The sequence below is a fragment of the Pinus tabuliformis genome, chromosome 7 (assembly GCF_031772625.1).
Source record: "Pinus tabuliformis cultivar Carrire ecotype Pingquan chromosome 7, CPIR1, whole genome shotgun sequence".
Lineage (NCBI taxonomy): Eukaryota > Viridiplantae > Streptophyta > Pinopsida > Pinales > Pinaceae > Pinus > Pinus tabuliformis.
The window spans coordinates 341,605,520-341,622,368 of record NC_142293.1 but is presented as its reverse complement, the minus strand read 5'-3'; positions in this window follow the sequence as shown (position 1 = coordinate 341,622,368).

The following is a 16,849-nucleotide window of genomic DNA, read 5'->3' as shown; positions in this document are numbered from 1 at the left end:
AAAACTTGCAGAACATTCAAGAGGCCTCCACCATCAATGATGTGGCTAGAAATATTTTGTGTATTAACACATCCTTGGAAGAGTTCTAGGTAGAGCATCAATCCAACACGGTGGAGATTGAAGGTACCATTTTTAACAATAAAAAATTGTGTTGATAGACCCTTGTGCTAGCTTAAGTTATGTTAGTCCCCAGGTTGTAGAAAAATGTAAATTAAGGTCTAAAAAATACAAAAAATCATGGTCGGCCCAATTAGCTGTTGGAAACAATATTAATATTGAGAGGGGGGTGAGTTAGTACTAAGGATAATTTTAGCTTCTTTGTGCCTATTTACTTTTCTTATTTAACTTGGCATTCATCCATATAACTAACAACAATATATAATGTGGCAACAACATAAAATCAATATACAAGCAAACAAACCATAAGCATCATACAGATGAGGCAAAACGTTTTTCACGTGGAAACCCTTTTAGGAAAAAACCACAAAGCTTGTTGTTGTTATTGATGTAAATAGGATCACCTACTCCATTACATCAGTATGTTTGTGAGAAGCCACTCATAGGAAGCACAAACTTCCTTTGATTTGTTTGTTAGCACCAACTAGCAGGAAGCACCAACTCCCTCTATTTGTAGACACCTGTCCAACTTTCTAGAAGCACCATATGAGGCACCAACCTCATGGATTTGTTGCAAGAACCAACTTGCAGCTCCTTGAATTTATTAAAGCACCAACTTGCAGGAGGCACTGACCCCGAAGCCTTCCCAAGCTCAACTAGAGATGGAACCACCAACTTCTTATTTTGCAGGAACCAATAAACATTCAAATAGGAACTGAATGTTCACTATATTTTGGTAGCAACTCTGCCTGATAACAACTTTTGATCTCAACTCACTTTGTTGCACTTTGTAGCCCTCTGCAACACTCTTTAGCAGCCCTTTGATCTGCTTATCATCAACAGACTCTCAGCCCTCTATGAAGCTCTACCTCTGACCCTTCAACTCCATGCACTCATCTCTCAGATTCTTTGCTCTCCACAAGAGTTCATAGAAACCTTTGACCTTCCACACAACACACAAAAAACTCTGCCTTTAGACTCATAGCACACATGCAACTCTCGGCCTAATGCACACAACATAGGTAACTATTGACCTTTACACATAGAGCACACAGGAACTTTAGCCTCACACACACAATGCTGTTGTCGAAGTCTTCTCTTTTCTTATGCTTAGGCACACTCAACCTTTACACAAAAAAATGGCTCTTACACAACCTCTCACAATAGTGAACTCACAAAGAGCTTTTTTCTCTTCGATCCATAGAAACCATATTACATTCCCCCCATTATTTCTCATCAGAGCACATGTGTTTTATTTTCTTTATCATTCACCTCAATCGATGCTTCCATACGATTAATGCTGCCACACTATCCTTGGGCATCACTCACAATGTACTGCGACATGGGCTCTCCATTCTGTTGTTGTGTTTGCCAGTGTTTAGACCACCTGCATACTCAACTTGGGCATAATCCCCTCTGTTAATAACTATCCCATCATTGAGACTCACCACGCACTTCAAGGCTCATAGAGCTTGACATTACTCAAGGATGTCTTCTTTGTACATTAGGCATGGCATCATTGTTCTTCATTTATTTCAAAGCATGTACCAAATCTCTTCAACAACCACTTCCACTATTCGATTGTCAAACCTGCAGCTATTGACCCATACCTCCTTCAATACTTTGTACTGTGCTCTATCAGAGGAAAGATACACTATAGAGCACTATCATAGCCTTTTCCTCTATTGAGACATTTATACTTTAAAAAAACATTCAAAACAATGAATTCTAATTAGTCTTGGCCCTTCTTGTTCTATACCCTTTTTCAAATTTCTTTCATGCGACCTAGGGTTGTGACCAAGTGCCAAGACCTGAGGATATAAGTCCTTTATAATTTTCCAAGAATCTTTCTCCTTCGTTATAGCTCTATGCCTTTGGTTTCTTATTAGCCTCACAACCAATCACTAACACATATTGAAGCCCATTATTGGTGTTTTTCATTAGTGTCACATGAGCCAAAACCACTTCATCACCGAACAACGATTTCACTAGTGACACGTTTCACCTAAATATGGCCCATTGGGCCATCGAAAGACATTGAAACTACTTGTCATGTGTCCCTCCATACCGTGATGTCATGTTGTTATAAGAAACCACGTGTCCCTTATCAAAACCAATCAAATCCTACCATGTGTCCCTTATCAGAGCCAATCAAATCCTACCACGTCTCCTTATCAAAGCTCCTCTGATGCTACCATCTATCCTTATCGGAGAAAACTAGACACCTCCATGTGTCCTCCTGGAGGAGAGAGAAAGGACCTTGCCCTTCTTGGTTTTGCAGCGATTTTCTTTGTAAAAATATTTTTGGCTCTCTCGAAGATTTAACACTAGAGGCCTCAATTGGTGTTCATTGTTTGGAAAATTCCAATGGATGTGACATATTAAACCACTGATCTTCAATCTCCAATGCATCATTGTGCCCCGATATATAACTTGTGCGCTGATATACTTCTACGTCGACTGTCGAGACGTCCAATACACGATATCGAAAATCACATATCACAACTTGTTGTTTCATTGCACCCCTTATTCTCCATTCTCTAATCTTAGAAATATTGGGACATCTGACTGGACACATGTCACATGTACACATGAAGTTATATTTTGAAGGGACATAACTTCAACTGGCTTTAACTTTCGAACCACAAGTCCATTTCTAGACTTCCACATATTGTTGGAAAGATCTTTCAGAGAAATTTCCAATGAAAGAAGTTTGATTAGCCACTCATTCCATCTGCTACCTCAAAAGGTGACTCCAAGGTCACTGCCTACCCTCTTCTCTTTGAATCATGAGGCACCTATGATCACACCCACCATGGTGTTCCTTTGCATGAAGCCTACTGCTACCTTGAGATTCCATCCTGATGAGCATAGTAGTTGATTATTTTATGGATTTTCCACTAAGCCTGCTGCTATGATGATTCTCTACTTAAGGCTTGCAGTGATCATAGGAATCCTTCCTACTGAGCCATCACTGTAATCATCAATTTATGGCTTCTCCAATAAGCCTACTACTTTGTTGATTTTCTACATGAAGCCCATGACTACCTTGAGATTCCTCCTGGGACATCACTACCAACGTCTGCTGCAACCAACATCCGATCTTATTTGGTTGAAATTAATGCCAACACCCCAACAAATATTTAGGAAAATCCAGCTACCCAACACATCTCCCCAACATGACTATTGACATCAATGCCAACACACTTGTAGATGTCTTCACCATGCCACTAGCCATCTAGACAATGCCAACTGTCCAACAATCTTTGTCTTTGGCATTGATGACAACACTCCATTCTACTCTTCAAGTGATGGCCAAACCTCAGCCTAAATCATCTCCCAATAAAAGGTATCTGTACGGGAGTTCTTTAATACTCAGCCTAAATCAAAGAGAGTTGATCTACAATTAAAATTATTGCAACAAAAATTGATTGAAGGGGGTGATGTTCTTGAATACATCTCCAGACTTAAGAATATTAAGCAGGAAATCATTAATGCTAGTTTTCAAGCAGTTGATGATAGTTTTATGGTCACAATTTTAATTGCTAGACTTCCTTCTTCCCACACACATTTTTTGGAACAAAACTTGAAACTTTCAAAATTTGAAGGGGGGGAATGGTGGATAGCACTACTTACAGACAGTTGATTGGCAACTTGATTTATTTGACAAATATTTTCCCTGATCTATCTTACGCAGTCAATATTCTTTCACATTTTATGCAAGAACCATGAGACAGCCACTGGAATGCCTCCAAAAGAGTTCTTCGATATATCTAAGGAACAAAAGGTTTTGGTCTTCTTTACACAAAGACTAAAAACTTTGTACTTGGTGGATATTCAGATGCCGACTTTGTTGGAAGTATTGATGATTGATCATCAACATCAGGTTATTTAATGAACATGGGATCAATAGCAGTGTCTTGGAGTTGTAAGAAACAAGATACAGTGGCCAGTTCTTTAGCAGACACAGAGTACATTTCAGCATGGGAAGCAACATGTGAAATTGTTTGGTTGAGTAGAATTTTGCAGGACTTGGGCATTTCTCAGGCAGAAGCTACATCATTATTCATTGAAAGCCAGTCAACCATCAAACTTGCCAAGAACCCAGTTTTTCATTGTAAAACAAAGCATGTGGACACCAAGTATCATCATATCAGATCTCTCATTGCCAAAGATGTCCTCAAGCCAATTTATTGTCCTTCAGAAGATTATATCTCCGACATTTTCACGAAACCTCTTGGTAGAATAAAATTTTCTAAGTTCAGGGATGAAATTGGTATCTGTTGTAATGTATCTTTGGATCATAAGGGGGAATGTTAGATGATCCAAAAATAAACTATTATCATAGGTTATAAAGTTGGAATAAAATAAATATTAATTTAAGATATTAAATTAATAATTATTAATCTAGAATATTTAATTACTTAATGGAGACATTTAGAATTAGTATATTGTTGTAACAAGATATGACTCTACAAATGTGTCGTATCTTAGGTTCTAATGTAGGAGATTTGTTAGCAAGTTGTTTGAATAGCTTTTATTGTATGTGGACACTTGTTATTTAATAAGCGATCCATAATTAGAGGTAGTTAGGACATTTTAGCTTATAAATAGCTCATTGCAAGAGTGTTTTGTTGTTCAGGTGTAAACTCTTGCAAAATTCCAGATGTAATTGTTTTTCTTATTAATACAATTATATGTTTGAGGACACTTATGCCATTATTTGTATCAAAAACATTGATGCCTATTTTGTTGCGCATGCTATTGCTTTCGTTGCAAATACCAAGTTATAGTGATGAATTTTGTCTTGGCCTTCTTTGCTTCTATTGCTGCTTCCAAGACTATGCTACTTATTTGAGCATCTCCACTACTCCCCTTGAGATCATTCTCATATATAGGGATTTCTTCACAGCTCATCCTAATTGCATCAAAACGGATATGATACAAATGAAACAATGTACCAAGTAAACTCTGTTATTTCTTATCAAGGTAGCCCCCCTTGAGCCAATGTTCACTGGTCTCCTGCAAAGCTATATCGCCTTTACTTGGGGGCTGATCCTATGGACCTGACTAGAATGTGAGCTTCCAGTCATTCCACACTACCACTGTAGCCCATCTTATTCCCTCAACAACAAAAATAATATTGTTTTATATCCTTCATGCTAGCTGTGGTCCTCCTTCATCCATCAGATGCACCATTCTACTTATACTTCTCGGCCTCCTTCATTTGACTTACTCGGCCTCCCTTGAGGCCATCCTCTTCCTTTACTAAAGACAAACAAAGGATTTACTCTCCCTGAGCAGATCATTCCCCTTATTTCTCCAGACCTTTAAAGGTCAAGACTTGATAGAATCATTCCCATCTTGCTTCTTCTTTGGCCCTATCTAGGCTTCTTCTTTGGTGCACATGGGTAGAGGAAGTCTTTCTTTCACCTCCTCTTTCTTCATCCAAAGGCACTTGGAGCCTCACTTCCTTTCAGAAGGGACTACTACAAGAGTAGGAGGACCACTCTTTTGATCTCTTCCTCATCTTTTTGTCTTGCTCTCTTGAAACAGAGCACTGAAGACAAGTCTATATTTCTCAACTCCAATCTTTGTCCTTTTCTTCTGACCTCGTGTTACTAAATTTACATGCTTATGCTAAGAAGTAATCAATTTCTTCTCATTTATGCAAAAAACTCTCTTGTGCCCAAATTTACCATAATCATAGCTACTCTTTTTCTCAATGTTTTTGTCAAAACTCCTATCCTGGCCAACATGCCTTCTCCCATCCATTTTGTGCATTCTTGGGTTGCTTATACTCAACACCTTTTGTTTCCTTGCAGGCCATCTATAGTCTATGGCTCTATGTCCAAGATTATTACAAGAAAAACAATATGCATCAAAAGGCTTCTATTCACAAAGATTACCTTTTCTTTGTAGGCATTGTCCTTGAGGAGGAGGGGTCCTATGTTGGCTCTTCTTTTGCCTTCTATGACAATAATCATTTCTATCATGCACTCTCCCTTGTAGTTTCCTTGCCCCCTTCTATTTCACTTTCTGTTGTTGCTGCTTGGGCTTCTAATTCACTATAGGCTGCTACTTCGTAATCTTTCGTCGCTACCTTTCCTTACCTTATTTTCATTGCTTCTCTTGTTGTTGCTTCTTTCCTTGTTACTGCTATTGTCCAACAACCTTTATTTCCTTTTTGTTGGAACCTTGGACTCCCCTCAGCTTCTAATATTGTGACAACTATTTATATGACTTTTCTAAGTCATGTCTCAATGAGACTACCTTAGCATGTTGTCTCTCACAACAAGCATCTTTTATACTTAGCTGATGGGTTAACCTCCCAGTCAGGCTACTAGCCTCTTCTTGTTGAGTGATTAGTTCAACTATTATTTTTCTCAACTTTTCATTCTCAAGCTCATACACTTCTATTTGCTACTCTTTCTTGAGATTTTCCTCTAATTGGTCCTTGATATCTTTTAGAGTAGAGATCAACTTATTTATAGAAAAGGTACTTTCGTTTAGATCCTTCTCTTCTCTATCAGAGGTGCTAGCTGAGTTATCACAGAGATCTAAGCCCATCTCTATGTTCATGGAGTCTTCCATAGGTCTAAGGGCTATTCCTTCTTTTTCATCTGAGGGTCCCTTATTTTCTATTTCTACTAGACTAGCTCTATCTTCGTTACAAATACTAGATGCATGGTTGTCTCTATCTTCACATGAACATATAGATGATGAATGAACTACTTATTTACATGTATCACAAGGAAATAACATACCTTTTGAGAAGCATGGTCTCTCTTTTGAGAATTCTACCTTATCAATGAAAGTGTGACAAGCAACAACTTCTCCACTTTCTGGTTCATTGCTAGAGAAACAGGGCTCCTCAACCTCTTCTCAAGTCACATGGATATCTACACTATGTAGACATTGTAGTTTGTCCTACACATCTATTGTTGAATTAAAATGCCTCACTTTGCCATCATCTTGCTTAGATATCCCTCTCATGATGACCTTGTTATGAAACCAACTCACAAAAAGATAGAAAAGATAGATAAACACCTAAGAAATAAGCCTCTTTTAGGGGGAAACATCCTTTACATTACACAAATGAACAATTCTTGGATGATACAAATGAAAATACCTCCTTTCTATATATAGGAGTCTAAGGGGTCATAATATAATCAGAGCCGATATAAGAATACTAATGTAAGGGCACAATAATAACAATAGTGGGCTTCTATGGGGCACAATAATAACAATGTGGGGACTACATGGGCACAACAATATAATAAGGGGGTTGTACTAATAACAATAAGGGGTTACACTAGTAGTATAGGGGGCCTAACATTCCCCTCTCCTTCAAAAAGTGTTGTCCTCAACGCTTGAGTAGTTATTAAAATGCTTCTGTATAAAATTCTTGTCCTCCCATGTGGAATCTTCAGCGGGTAAGTTCTTCCACTTGATGAGATACACTGAAATTGATCGATTTCATAGCTATTAGGGTCTTTTTTTTGTGACTGCTCCAGGCTCCAATATGATTTTTCCTTCCTCATCAAGTTCTGGAAGTATTGTTTGAATTTGGATCTTCTACAACTTTTGAATGAGTGGCCACACTTCTTCATCCTTCTTCCATTCATCCCTTGTTTATCCAATCTGGTTGGATAATAGAGATAGCACAAAACAATGCTTCCACAACCTCATCCTTTCTTCAGAGTGCATCTGCAACAACATTTTTCTTCCCTTTTTTGTAGAGGATTTCAAAGTCATAACCCAACATATTTGTGAACCATTTTTTATGTTCTTCTAAAGATAATATTTGTTCTAAAAAGTATTTAAGACTATCATGATCCATTTTTACCTTGAAGTGTCTTCCCATTGGGTAAGGTCACCATTTTAAGTGCATGTAGTATTGCCAACATTTCCTTCTCATAAATAGCTTGCTTGAAATGTAGCTCTAAAAATACAGAATCGCCTACATAAAAACTTCTTTCACCGCGATGTTGATCTACTTATTGTTTCATTCTATTCTACATCAAAGTGGCATTATCCTTTAAAAGTTGGAGAACTTTCTGCTGATGCACGATGTGGTCTTTCACTACTTAAATCCTTTTCTTCTTGATATGTCCTTCTATCTTGAGAGTTTGAGGAGTGGTAATTTCTTCCAATGCATTACAAGATATGGTCAGATTCATTTCTTGATGCTCAATGTGATCTTTCACTTCTTGAACATTTTTCTTCTTGATATGTCCTTATATCTTGATAGTTTGAGGAGTGGAAATTCTAGCCAATGCATTACAACATATGGTCAGATTCATTTCTTCTTTCTCAATGTGATCTTTCACTTCTTGAACCTTTTTCTTCTTAGTATGTCCATCTATCTTTATAGTTTGAGGAGTGGTAATTGTTGGCATTATGATTCAAGTTTGGCGCTATGGCACATGTGTTGTACTTGATGGCAACCCAGTCAAGTGGAAAATATCTGTTCAGGCTCTTAAAATCATAGAAAAAGAGATACCCGCAGGTGAGCTTAAGAAAAGCTGCAGACCCACAGGTGCCCCGAACAAGAAGTGTGGGCATACCCGCAGGTTCTCGGAACAAAAGGTGCGGGCGTCAAATTCACTCACTTGAATGTAGAGAAGCGTGCACACGTGGGAATTTTTATGATTGGTCCATGGTATTTAGTCTGACGTACATGATCCTATGGTTTTGGTCCGTGGTATAGCATCTAAATTATTGAACCCCAGTTTTGGGTCCCTTGTATTGGTTTTCTATGGTTTCGTTCCATGGTTTGAGTAAGGGCTTGCCTATAAAAAAGAAAGGAGATCACTTGGCTAGTCACTTGTGAACATTGAATATCTTAAGATCTTAAATTTTGGGTGATCGGTTTAAAAAGCTAGATCTAAATCAAGGTGAAAAATATGAATTGTAAGGCGGATCTATCTTTGGCGCATGATCAGATCTGTGGATCTGACAGTTTGTGGCACATTGGAGGACTGATAATTTGGCTCTATTAGGAGGTCAGCAGGCAATCCACAGCACAGGTGCAGAGGTATGCAATGCAACAGAAGGTGCAGTGCGGAGGTATCCAGTGCAGTAGAAGGCGCAGGTACGGAGGTATGTAGCGCAGCAGAACGCGCTGGTGCGGAGGTATGCAGCGCAGTAGAAGGTGTAGTATGAAGGTACGCAATGCACCAGAATGCGCTGGTGCGGAGGTACGCAGCGCAACAGAACGCGCTGGTGCAGAGGTACGCAGTGCAGAAGGTGAATCAGGTGCGGAGGTACACTGTCGGGTAGACAGTGCAGGTGCGAAGCTGCGGAGTCTAAACACAGAAGAACTGCGGATATTCATAGGTTTCTATTGGTGAAGTTGCAGACTTTTCTTGAAATATTTGTTGGCTGCATTTTATCTATTGCTGCAGAGTTCTGGGTTTAGATTACTGGTATTGCTTTTCTGGTTACTGCATTCTGAGAAGTTATTGGTTGATTCAATGGGTGATTGTAAAAGGAGATTGGTTGATTATTATTTGATGTTCATGGATCCAGTTTGAAAATTTATTAAAAGTGGTCCTTGGTCTAAAGGGGTTGTAGCTCCCTTCCAGGAGAGTCTGGAAAACGAGATAGGGTTGTAGCTCTCTGCAGGTTGCAGCCTGCATATTGGTAAAGGACTGCACCAGTACAAAATCATTGTAAAAAGAAGTTTCTAATTGAAAGAAGATAGAGACATATTGCAGCAGGTGGTTTTCACCCACATTGGGTTTCCACCTTATATCTAGTGTTCTTTGGTGTGACTATTTGTTTTTCTTGTTCTTGTTCATTATTATATGGTACTAACATACAAATTAATGATAAACATCTGAAGAATAAATTAAAGTATAAATCTGGAAGGTATATTGAAAAGAGTTTGATAATACTGATTCACCCCCCCCTCTCAGTATTATTTCCAACAATTGGTATCAGAGCAGGTCCTTCAGAAGAAGCTTGATCGCTTGAAGGAAGATCTATCATCATGAGCAACTATGAGAGAGAAGCATCGATTAGGCCACCAATTTTTGATGGGACAAACTTCGTATATTGGAAGGTAAGAGTCACTGCATATCTTCAATCTCTTGGTACAGAAGTCCAGGACATCATAGATACAGGGTACACTTTTCCATCAGCAACACCTACAGATCCGGCTGGTAAGAAGCAATATGAAACAAGTGCAAAGGCTGTTAATACTCTATTAGGATATCTATCTCAATCAGAATTCGTCAAGGTTATGCAGTATAAATCCGCAAAAGAAATATGGGACAAGATTGTTCTGAGCTATGAAGGAGATGAACAGGTAAAACGAGAAAAACTTCAAACCCTCAGAATTCAGTATGAAAATATCAGAATTCACAATGATGAAAGTGTGGCTAACCATTTCCTTCATGTAGATGAGATTGTTAATTGTATGAAAAACTTGGGTGAAGAAGTAAAAGAGGTTGTTGTGGTTGAAAAGGTTCTAAGATCCTTGTCCCCTAAATTTGAATCTAAAGTTTCTGCTATAGAAGAAAAGGAGAATCTACGAAACCTCACTATGTCACAGCTGCACGGAATTCTGACCGCTTACGAAATGAGGAAAGGAGGACCATCAGACAGAAGAGAAGCTGCATTCAAGGCTTCAGGCAAAGATTACTATGAGTCAGGACATCTATCAGAAGAAGACGAAGAATCAAATTTTGTCAAGAATCTTCAACGGGGTGCTGGAAGATTCAAAGGTAAGTTACCTTTCAAATGCTTTGCTTGTGGAAGAGTCAGTCACTATGCTGCAAAGTGTCCACATAAAGACAAGCTTGATAAAGGTAAGGAACCTATCAGATGGAACAAGAAACAGAATGTAACTAAGAAAAGTTACTACACTCATGAAGACAGTGATGGACTTTCAAATAGTGACGAAGATGAACAAGGTAACAATTATAGACTCTTAATGGCTTTTGAAGATGATGATTTTGTGGATGCTATAGATGAAGAAGGTCTTTATGAAGAGATTTCTAGACTCAAAATATGTTTAGAAGAGAAGAATGTGATCATTGATACTCTTCAATTCCAACTTGCTGAAAAGGAAAAACTTCATGAAAAGTTAGAATGTGAAATTGTTGGTCTTAGAAAAGAAATTGAGAAAACAAAAGCTCTTAATCTTAGATTTGTTAAAGGATCTGAAACTCTAGATGAGATTATCAATGTACAACATTCTCCACTAATCAAGACAGGTCTGGGATATAATGAAGAAGCATCTAAAGCGCAACAACCATCCACCTCCAAAAGTTATCTTGATGCAGCAAGGAGGAGTGAGCAAAGGTCAAATAGAAATCATCAGGTAAATCAGGGACAATTTACCTCAAGAATGAACAGAGACTACCAGGTAAATCAGGGGCAATCCACCTTAAGGATGAACAGAAGCTACAACCAGCCACAGGTAAAATCTTCCCAATTTGCCTCAAGAATGGATGTCAGTAGAAACTACAATCGGTTGGTTGATAGATTTGATAATCGCAGGAGTTTATTCAATGGCCAATGTTTTTCTTGTCATAACTTTGGTCACAAAGTAGCTCAATGTGTTGCCTATAAGACAATCATGACTAGAGAAGCTCAAAAACAAAGGAGCATGACTGGGATCGTGAAAAGAACCTACAATAACTTTTCTGCTCTTGAAAATGAAATAGAATGCTCTATTTGTAACAACTTCGGTCATGAAGATTCTGAATGCAGGAGCAGGTTTCGGCAGACAACTCAGAAGGAGAAAGCCTCAAGTTTCAAAACATGGAGAATGAAGGAACCACAGCCAGAGAGATGTGGTATAGCTTTATATGCAGAAGGGAAAGAAAATCGATGGTACATTGACAGTGGCTATTCGAAACACATGACGGGTGATAAGGAAAAACGCAAGCCATATAATGCCTTAGATAAGGAGAAGAAGGTCTCTTTTGGAAATGACACCCCTGCACTCATAAAAGGTAAAGGTTTTTTTCAGTTGAAAGAAAAAGTCAAAGCTGGAAATGTTATGTATGTTGATGGGTTAAAACATAATTTGTTGAGTGTCAGTCAGATGTGTGATCAAGGAACGGAGGTAATATTTCGATCAAATGGATGTAGTGTTCGTGATCTTGATACAGGAAAATAGTGATCAAAGCCGTAAGGACTCCAAATAATTTTTACATATTCAAAGAAGGACAGCATCAATGCTATGTAAGCAATAACGATGAACACTGGTTATGGCACAGAAGATTGGGGCATCTTAGCTTCTCACAGATAAGGAAAGCATGTAAATACCAGGCAGTTCATGGTCTTCCAGACATTAGAATTCTAGACAATACAATTTGCAAATCATGTCAGTTTGGTAAGCAAACCAGAACTAACTTCCCTGAGAAGGAAGGATCAGCTAGCAGGCCACATGAACTTGTCCATACTGATGTATGTGGCCCATCTAGGAAAAGGTCACCTCGAGGAGAAGAATATTTTATATTATTCATTGACGACTTTTCCAGGATGTGTTGGATAGGACTTATGAAGCACAAAGATGAAGCCTTTGAAAAGTTCAAATCATTCAAAGCCTTGGTGGAGAATGAATCAGATCACAAAATCAAATGCCTCAGGTCTAATAGAGGTGGGGAGTTTACCTCAAATGAATTTTTCGAATTTTGTGAAGAACATGGAATAAGAAGGGAATTCTCTACAGCTAGGACTCCTCAGAAAATGGAGTGGTAGAAAGGATGAATAGAAGAGTTCAACAAATGGCTCGTGATATGCTTGATTAGTCTGGAACTCCCGCAACCTTCTGGGGTGAAGCCACATTTGCTGCAGTTGTTATTCTCAACAAGACAAATATTCGGGTGAACAACACTCAAACTCGTCATGAGCTCTGGTATGGTGAGACTCCTTCGGCAAAACATTTCAAAATTTTTGGAAGCAAATGCTATATTAAAAATAATGATGAAAATCTTGGCAAGTTTGAACCTAGAGCAGATGAAGGCATTCTCCTTGGTTATTCTCCTCACAGCAAAGCATACAAATGTTACAATAAAAGGCTTGGAAGAATCATCCACAGCATTGATGTAGTGGTGGATGAAAAAGAAAACACTCCCAGGCAGGTAAGGTCTGAAGACTTCGAAGGTGATGAGGACTATCCATCACCATCAAATCAGATTCATGATGAAAAAGAAACCCATGAGGCACCAGAGGAACATATAAGGATAGAAGAAAAGAATCCATCTAGGTATGTTCAAAAGAATCATCCAGAATCTCAAATTTTGGGGCAAAAGGAGGCAGGCATACAAACAAGAAGAACAATTGTAGAAGCTTCAAGCTATTTGGCATTACTCTCCTCCACTGAACCAAAAAATGTAAGAGAGGCATGCAAAGATGAATGCTGGGTCAAGGCAATGGATGAAGAACTTGAGCAAATCGAAAAGAACAACACTTGGGAGTTGGTTCCTAGACCAAAAGATACGAATGTCATAGGGACAAAATGGATCTTCAAAAACAAGTTGAATGAAAATGGGGAAGTAATTAGAAACAAGGCCAGACTTGTTTGTAAAGGGTATGCTCAACAAGAAGGAATAGAATTTGAAGAAACTTTTGCTCCTGTTGCAAGACTTGAGGCCATCTAAATGTTCCTTACTCTCTCTAGCTTTCAGAAGTTCAAAGTATTTCAAATGGATGTGAAATCAGCCTTTCTGAATGGAGACTTAGAAGAAGAAGTGTACATTGAGCAACCAGATGGTTTCATCCTTAGGAATGATCCAAATCTTGTATGTAGACTAAAAAAGGCTCTCTATGGTCTCAAACAGGCTTCAAGGGCTTGGTACTATAGGTTGGACAAATACCTTCATCAACAAGGTTTTTCAAAAGGATCAACCGATAGCAATCTTTATATAAAAATTGAAAATGACAAGTTGCTAATACTTTTTGTGTATGTAGATGATATTATCTTTGGAAGTAATGAAGAAGCTATGAGTCAAAACTTTGCCTTGGTAATGAAGAAAGAATTTGAAATGTCTTTTCTTGGAGAGCTAACATATTTTCTTGGTCTACAAATCCAACAAAATGAAGGCGGTATCTTTTTATGTCAAACCAAGTACCTCAAGTAGATCTTGAAGAAATATGGCATGGAAGATTCGAAACCAGTATGTACCCCTATGGTTACAAGATGCAGCCTCAGTGCAAATGATGAATCAGCAGTAGTGCATCAACCAACCTATAGATCCATGAATGGAAGTCTGCTTTATTTGACAGGTACCCAACCAAACATCATGCATGCAGTGGGAGTAGTTGGAAGATTTCAGGCAAATCAAAAGGAAACTCATCTTCAGGCAGTTAAGAGAATCTTCAAGTACCTTCAAGGAACTCAAAACTATGGCTTATGGTATCCTAGAGATACAGATCTCACACTTCATGCTTATACAGATGCAAATTGGGCCGGAAGCGTGGATGACAGAAAAAGCACTAGTGGAGGTGCATTCTTCATGGGTTCCAGATTAGTATCTTGGTTCAACAAGAAACATAGTTCAATTTCTTTATCTACAGCTGAAGTAGAATATGTGGCTACTGCATCTTGTTGCACACAACTTATTTGGATGATGCAAACTTTGCAAGACTTTCAAATCACTTGTACTCCACCTATCTCCATCCTATGTGATAATACAAGTGCTATCAGCATTTCAAAGAACCCAGTCATGCATTCAAAAACCAAGCATATACCTATCAAATGTCATTTTCTTCGGGAACAAGTGCTTGAACAAAAGGTCAAGTTGGAGTATGTTCCTTCTAAGGAACAAGTTGCTGATATACTCACCAAACCACTACCCAGGGAGACCTTTGAATACCTCAGGCAAAAGCTGGGGGTAGTTGATGCATCATCTTGCTGTTGAATCTTATCTATTTCAGAGATTGTTGGTTGTGCGTGAGTTTCATATGGAGTATACGCATACATTCGCTGGTTTATGGATTGGTCAAAGACCATCTGGCACAGGTTCAGGGGGAGCACATATTCTTCTAATAATACATTTTTGGCATTATTGTAGAAGATCTTGGAGGAGAAAGTTCAGAAGGAAAACATGGATACTGATCTGAATATTGCTGCTAATGTTTTGTATCTATGTCTTATATCTCTTTTTTCAAGGTCATTTATGGTGGATTATGGTTCTTCTTGAAGAAAATTTCTTTTGCAGATCTAGCCTACAGTCAGGGGGAGCATGATTAGCACAACAGAGTAGAGTTTTCAGCATGTTCTCAGGGGGAGCATAACCCTTTGCCCTTGATGAAAAATGGGGAGAATGACTTTGAGGATCTTGGGGTTGCCATCAAGTCCAAAGGGGGAGATTGTTGGCATTATGATTCAGGTTTGGTGCTATCTCACAAGTGTTGTACTTGATGGCAACCCACTCAAGTGGCAAATCTCTGTTCAGGCTCTTAAAATCATAGAAAAAGAGATACCCGTAGGTGAGCTTAAGAAAAGCTGCGGACCCGCAGGTGTCCCGAACAAGAAGTGCGGGCATACCCGCAGGTTCTCTGAACAAAAGGTGCGGGCATCAAATTCACTCACTTCAATGCAGAGAAACGCACGCACATGGGAATTTTTATGATTGGTCCATGGTATTTAGTCCGACGTACATGATCCTATGGTTTTGGTCCATGGTATAGCATCTAAATTATTGAACCCCGGTTTTGGGTCCCTTGTATTGGTTTTCTATGGTTTTGTTCCATGGTTTGAGTAAGTGCTTGCCTATAAAAAGGAAAGGAGATCACTTGGCTAGTCACTTGTGAACATTGAATATTTTAAGATCTTAAATTTTGGGTGATCAGTTTAAAAAGCTAGATCTAAATCAAGGTAAAAACTTGAATTGTAAGGCGGATCTATCTTTGGCGCATGATCAGATTCGTTGATCTGACAGTTTGTGGCATATTGGAAGACTGATAATTTGGCTCTATTTGGAGGTCTGCAGGCGATCCACAACACAGGTGCGGAGGTACGCAACGCAACAGAAGGCACAGTGTGGAGGTACGTAGTGCAGCAGAAGGTGTAGTTGCAGAGGTACGCAGCGCAGCAGAAGGCGCAATGCGGAGGTACGCAGCGTAGCAGAAGGCGTAGGTGCAGAGGTACGCAGCGCAGCAGAACACGCTGGTGTGGAGGTACGCAGTGCAACAGAAGGCGCAGTGCGGAGGTACACAGCGCAGCAGAAGGCGCAGGTGTGGAGGTACACAGCACAGCAGAACGCGCTGGTGTGGAGGTACGCAGTGCATAAGACAAATCAGGTGCATAGGTACGTTCTCGGGTAGACAGTGCAGGTGCGGAGCTGCGCAGTCTAGACACAGAATAACTGTGGATATTCGCAGGTTTCTATTGGTGAAGTTGCAAACTTTTTTTGAAATATTTGTTGGCTGCCTTTTATCTATTGCTGCAGAGTTCTGGGTTTAGATTACTAGTATTTCTTTTCTAGTTACTGCATTCTGAGAATTTATTGGTTGATTCATTGGGTGATTGTAAAAGGAGATTGATTGATGATTATTTGATGTTCATGGATCCAGTTTGAAAATTTATGAAAAGTGATCCTTGGGCTAAGGGGGTTGTAGCTCCATTCTAGGAGAGTCTGGAAAACGAGAGAGGGTTGTAGCTCTCTACAGGTTGTGGCCTGTGTACTAGTAAAGGAATGCACCAATACAGAATCATTGTAAGAAGAAGTTTCTAATTGAAAGAAGATGGAGACATATTGCAGCAGGT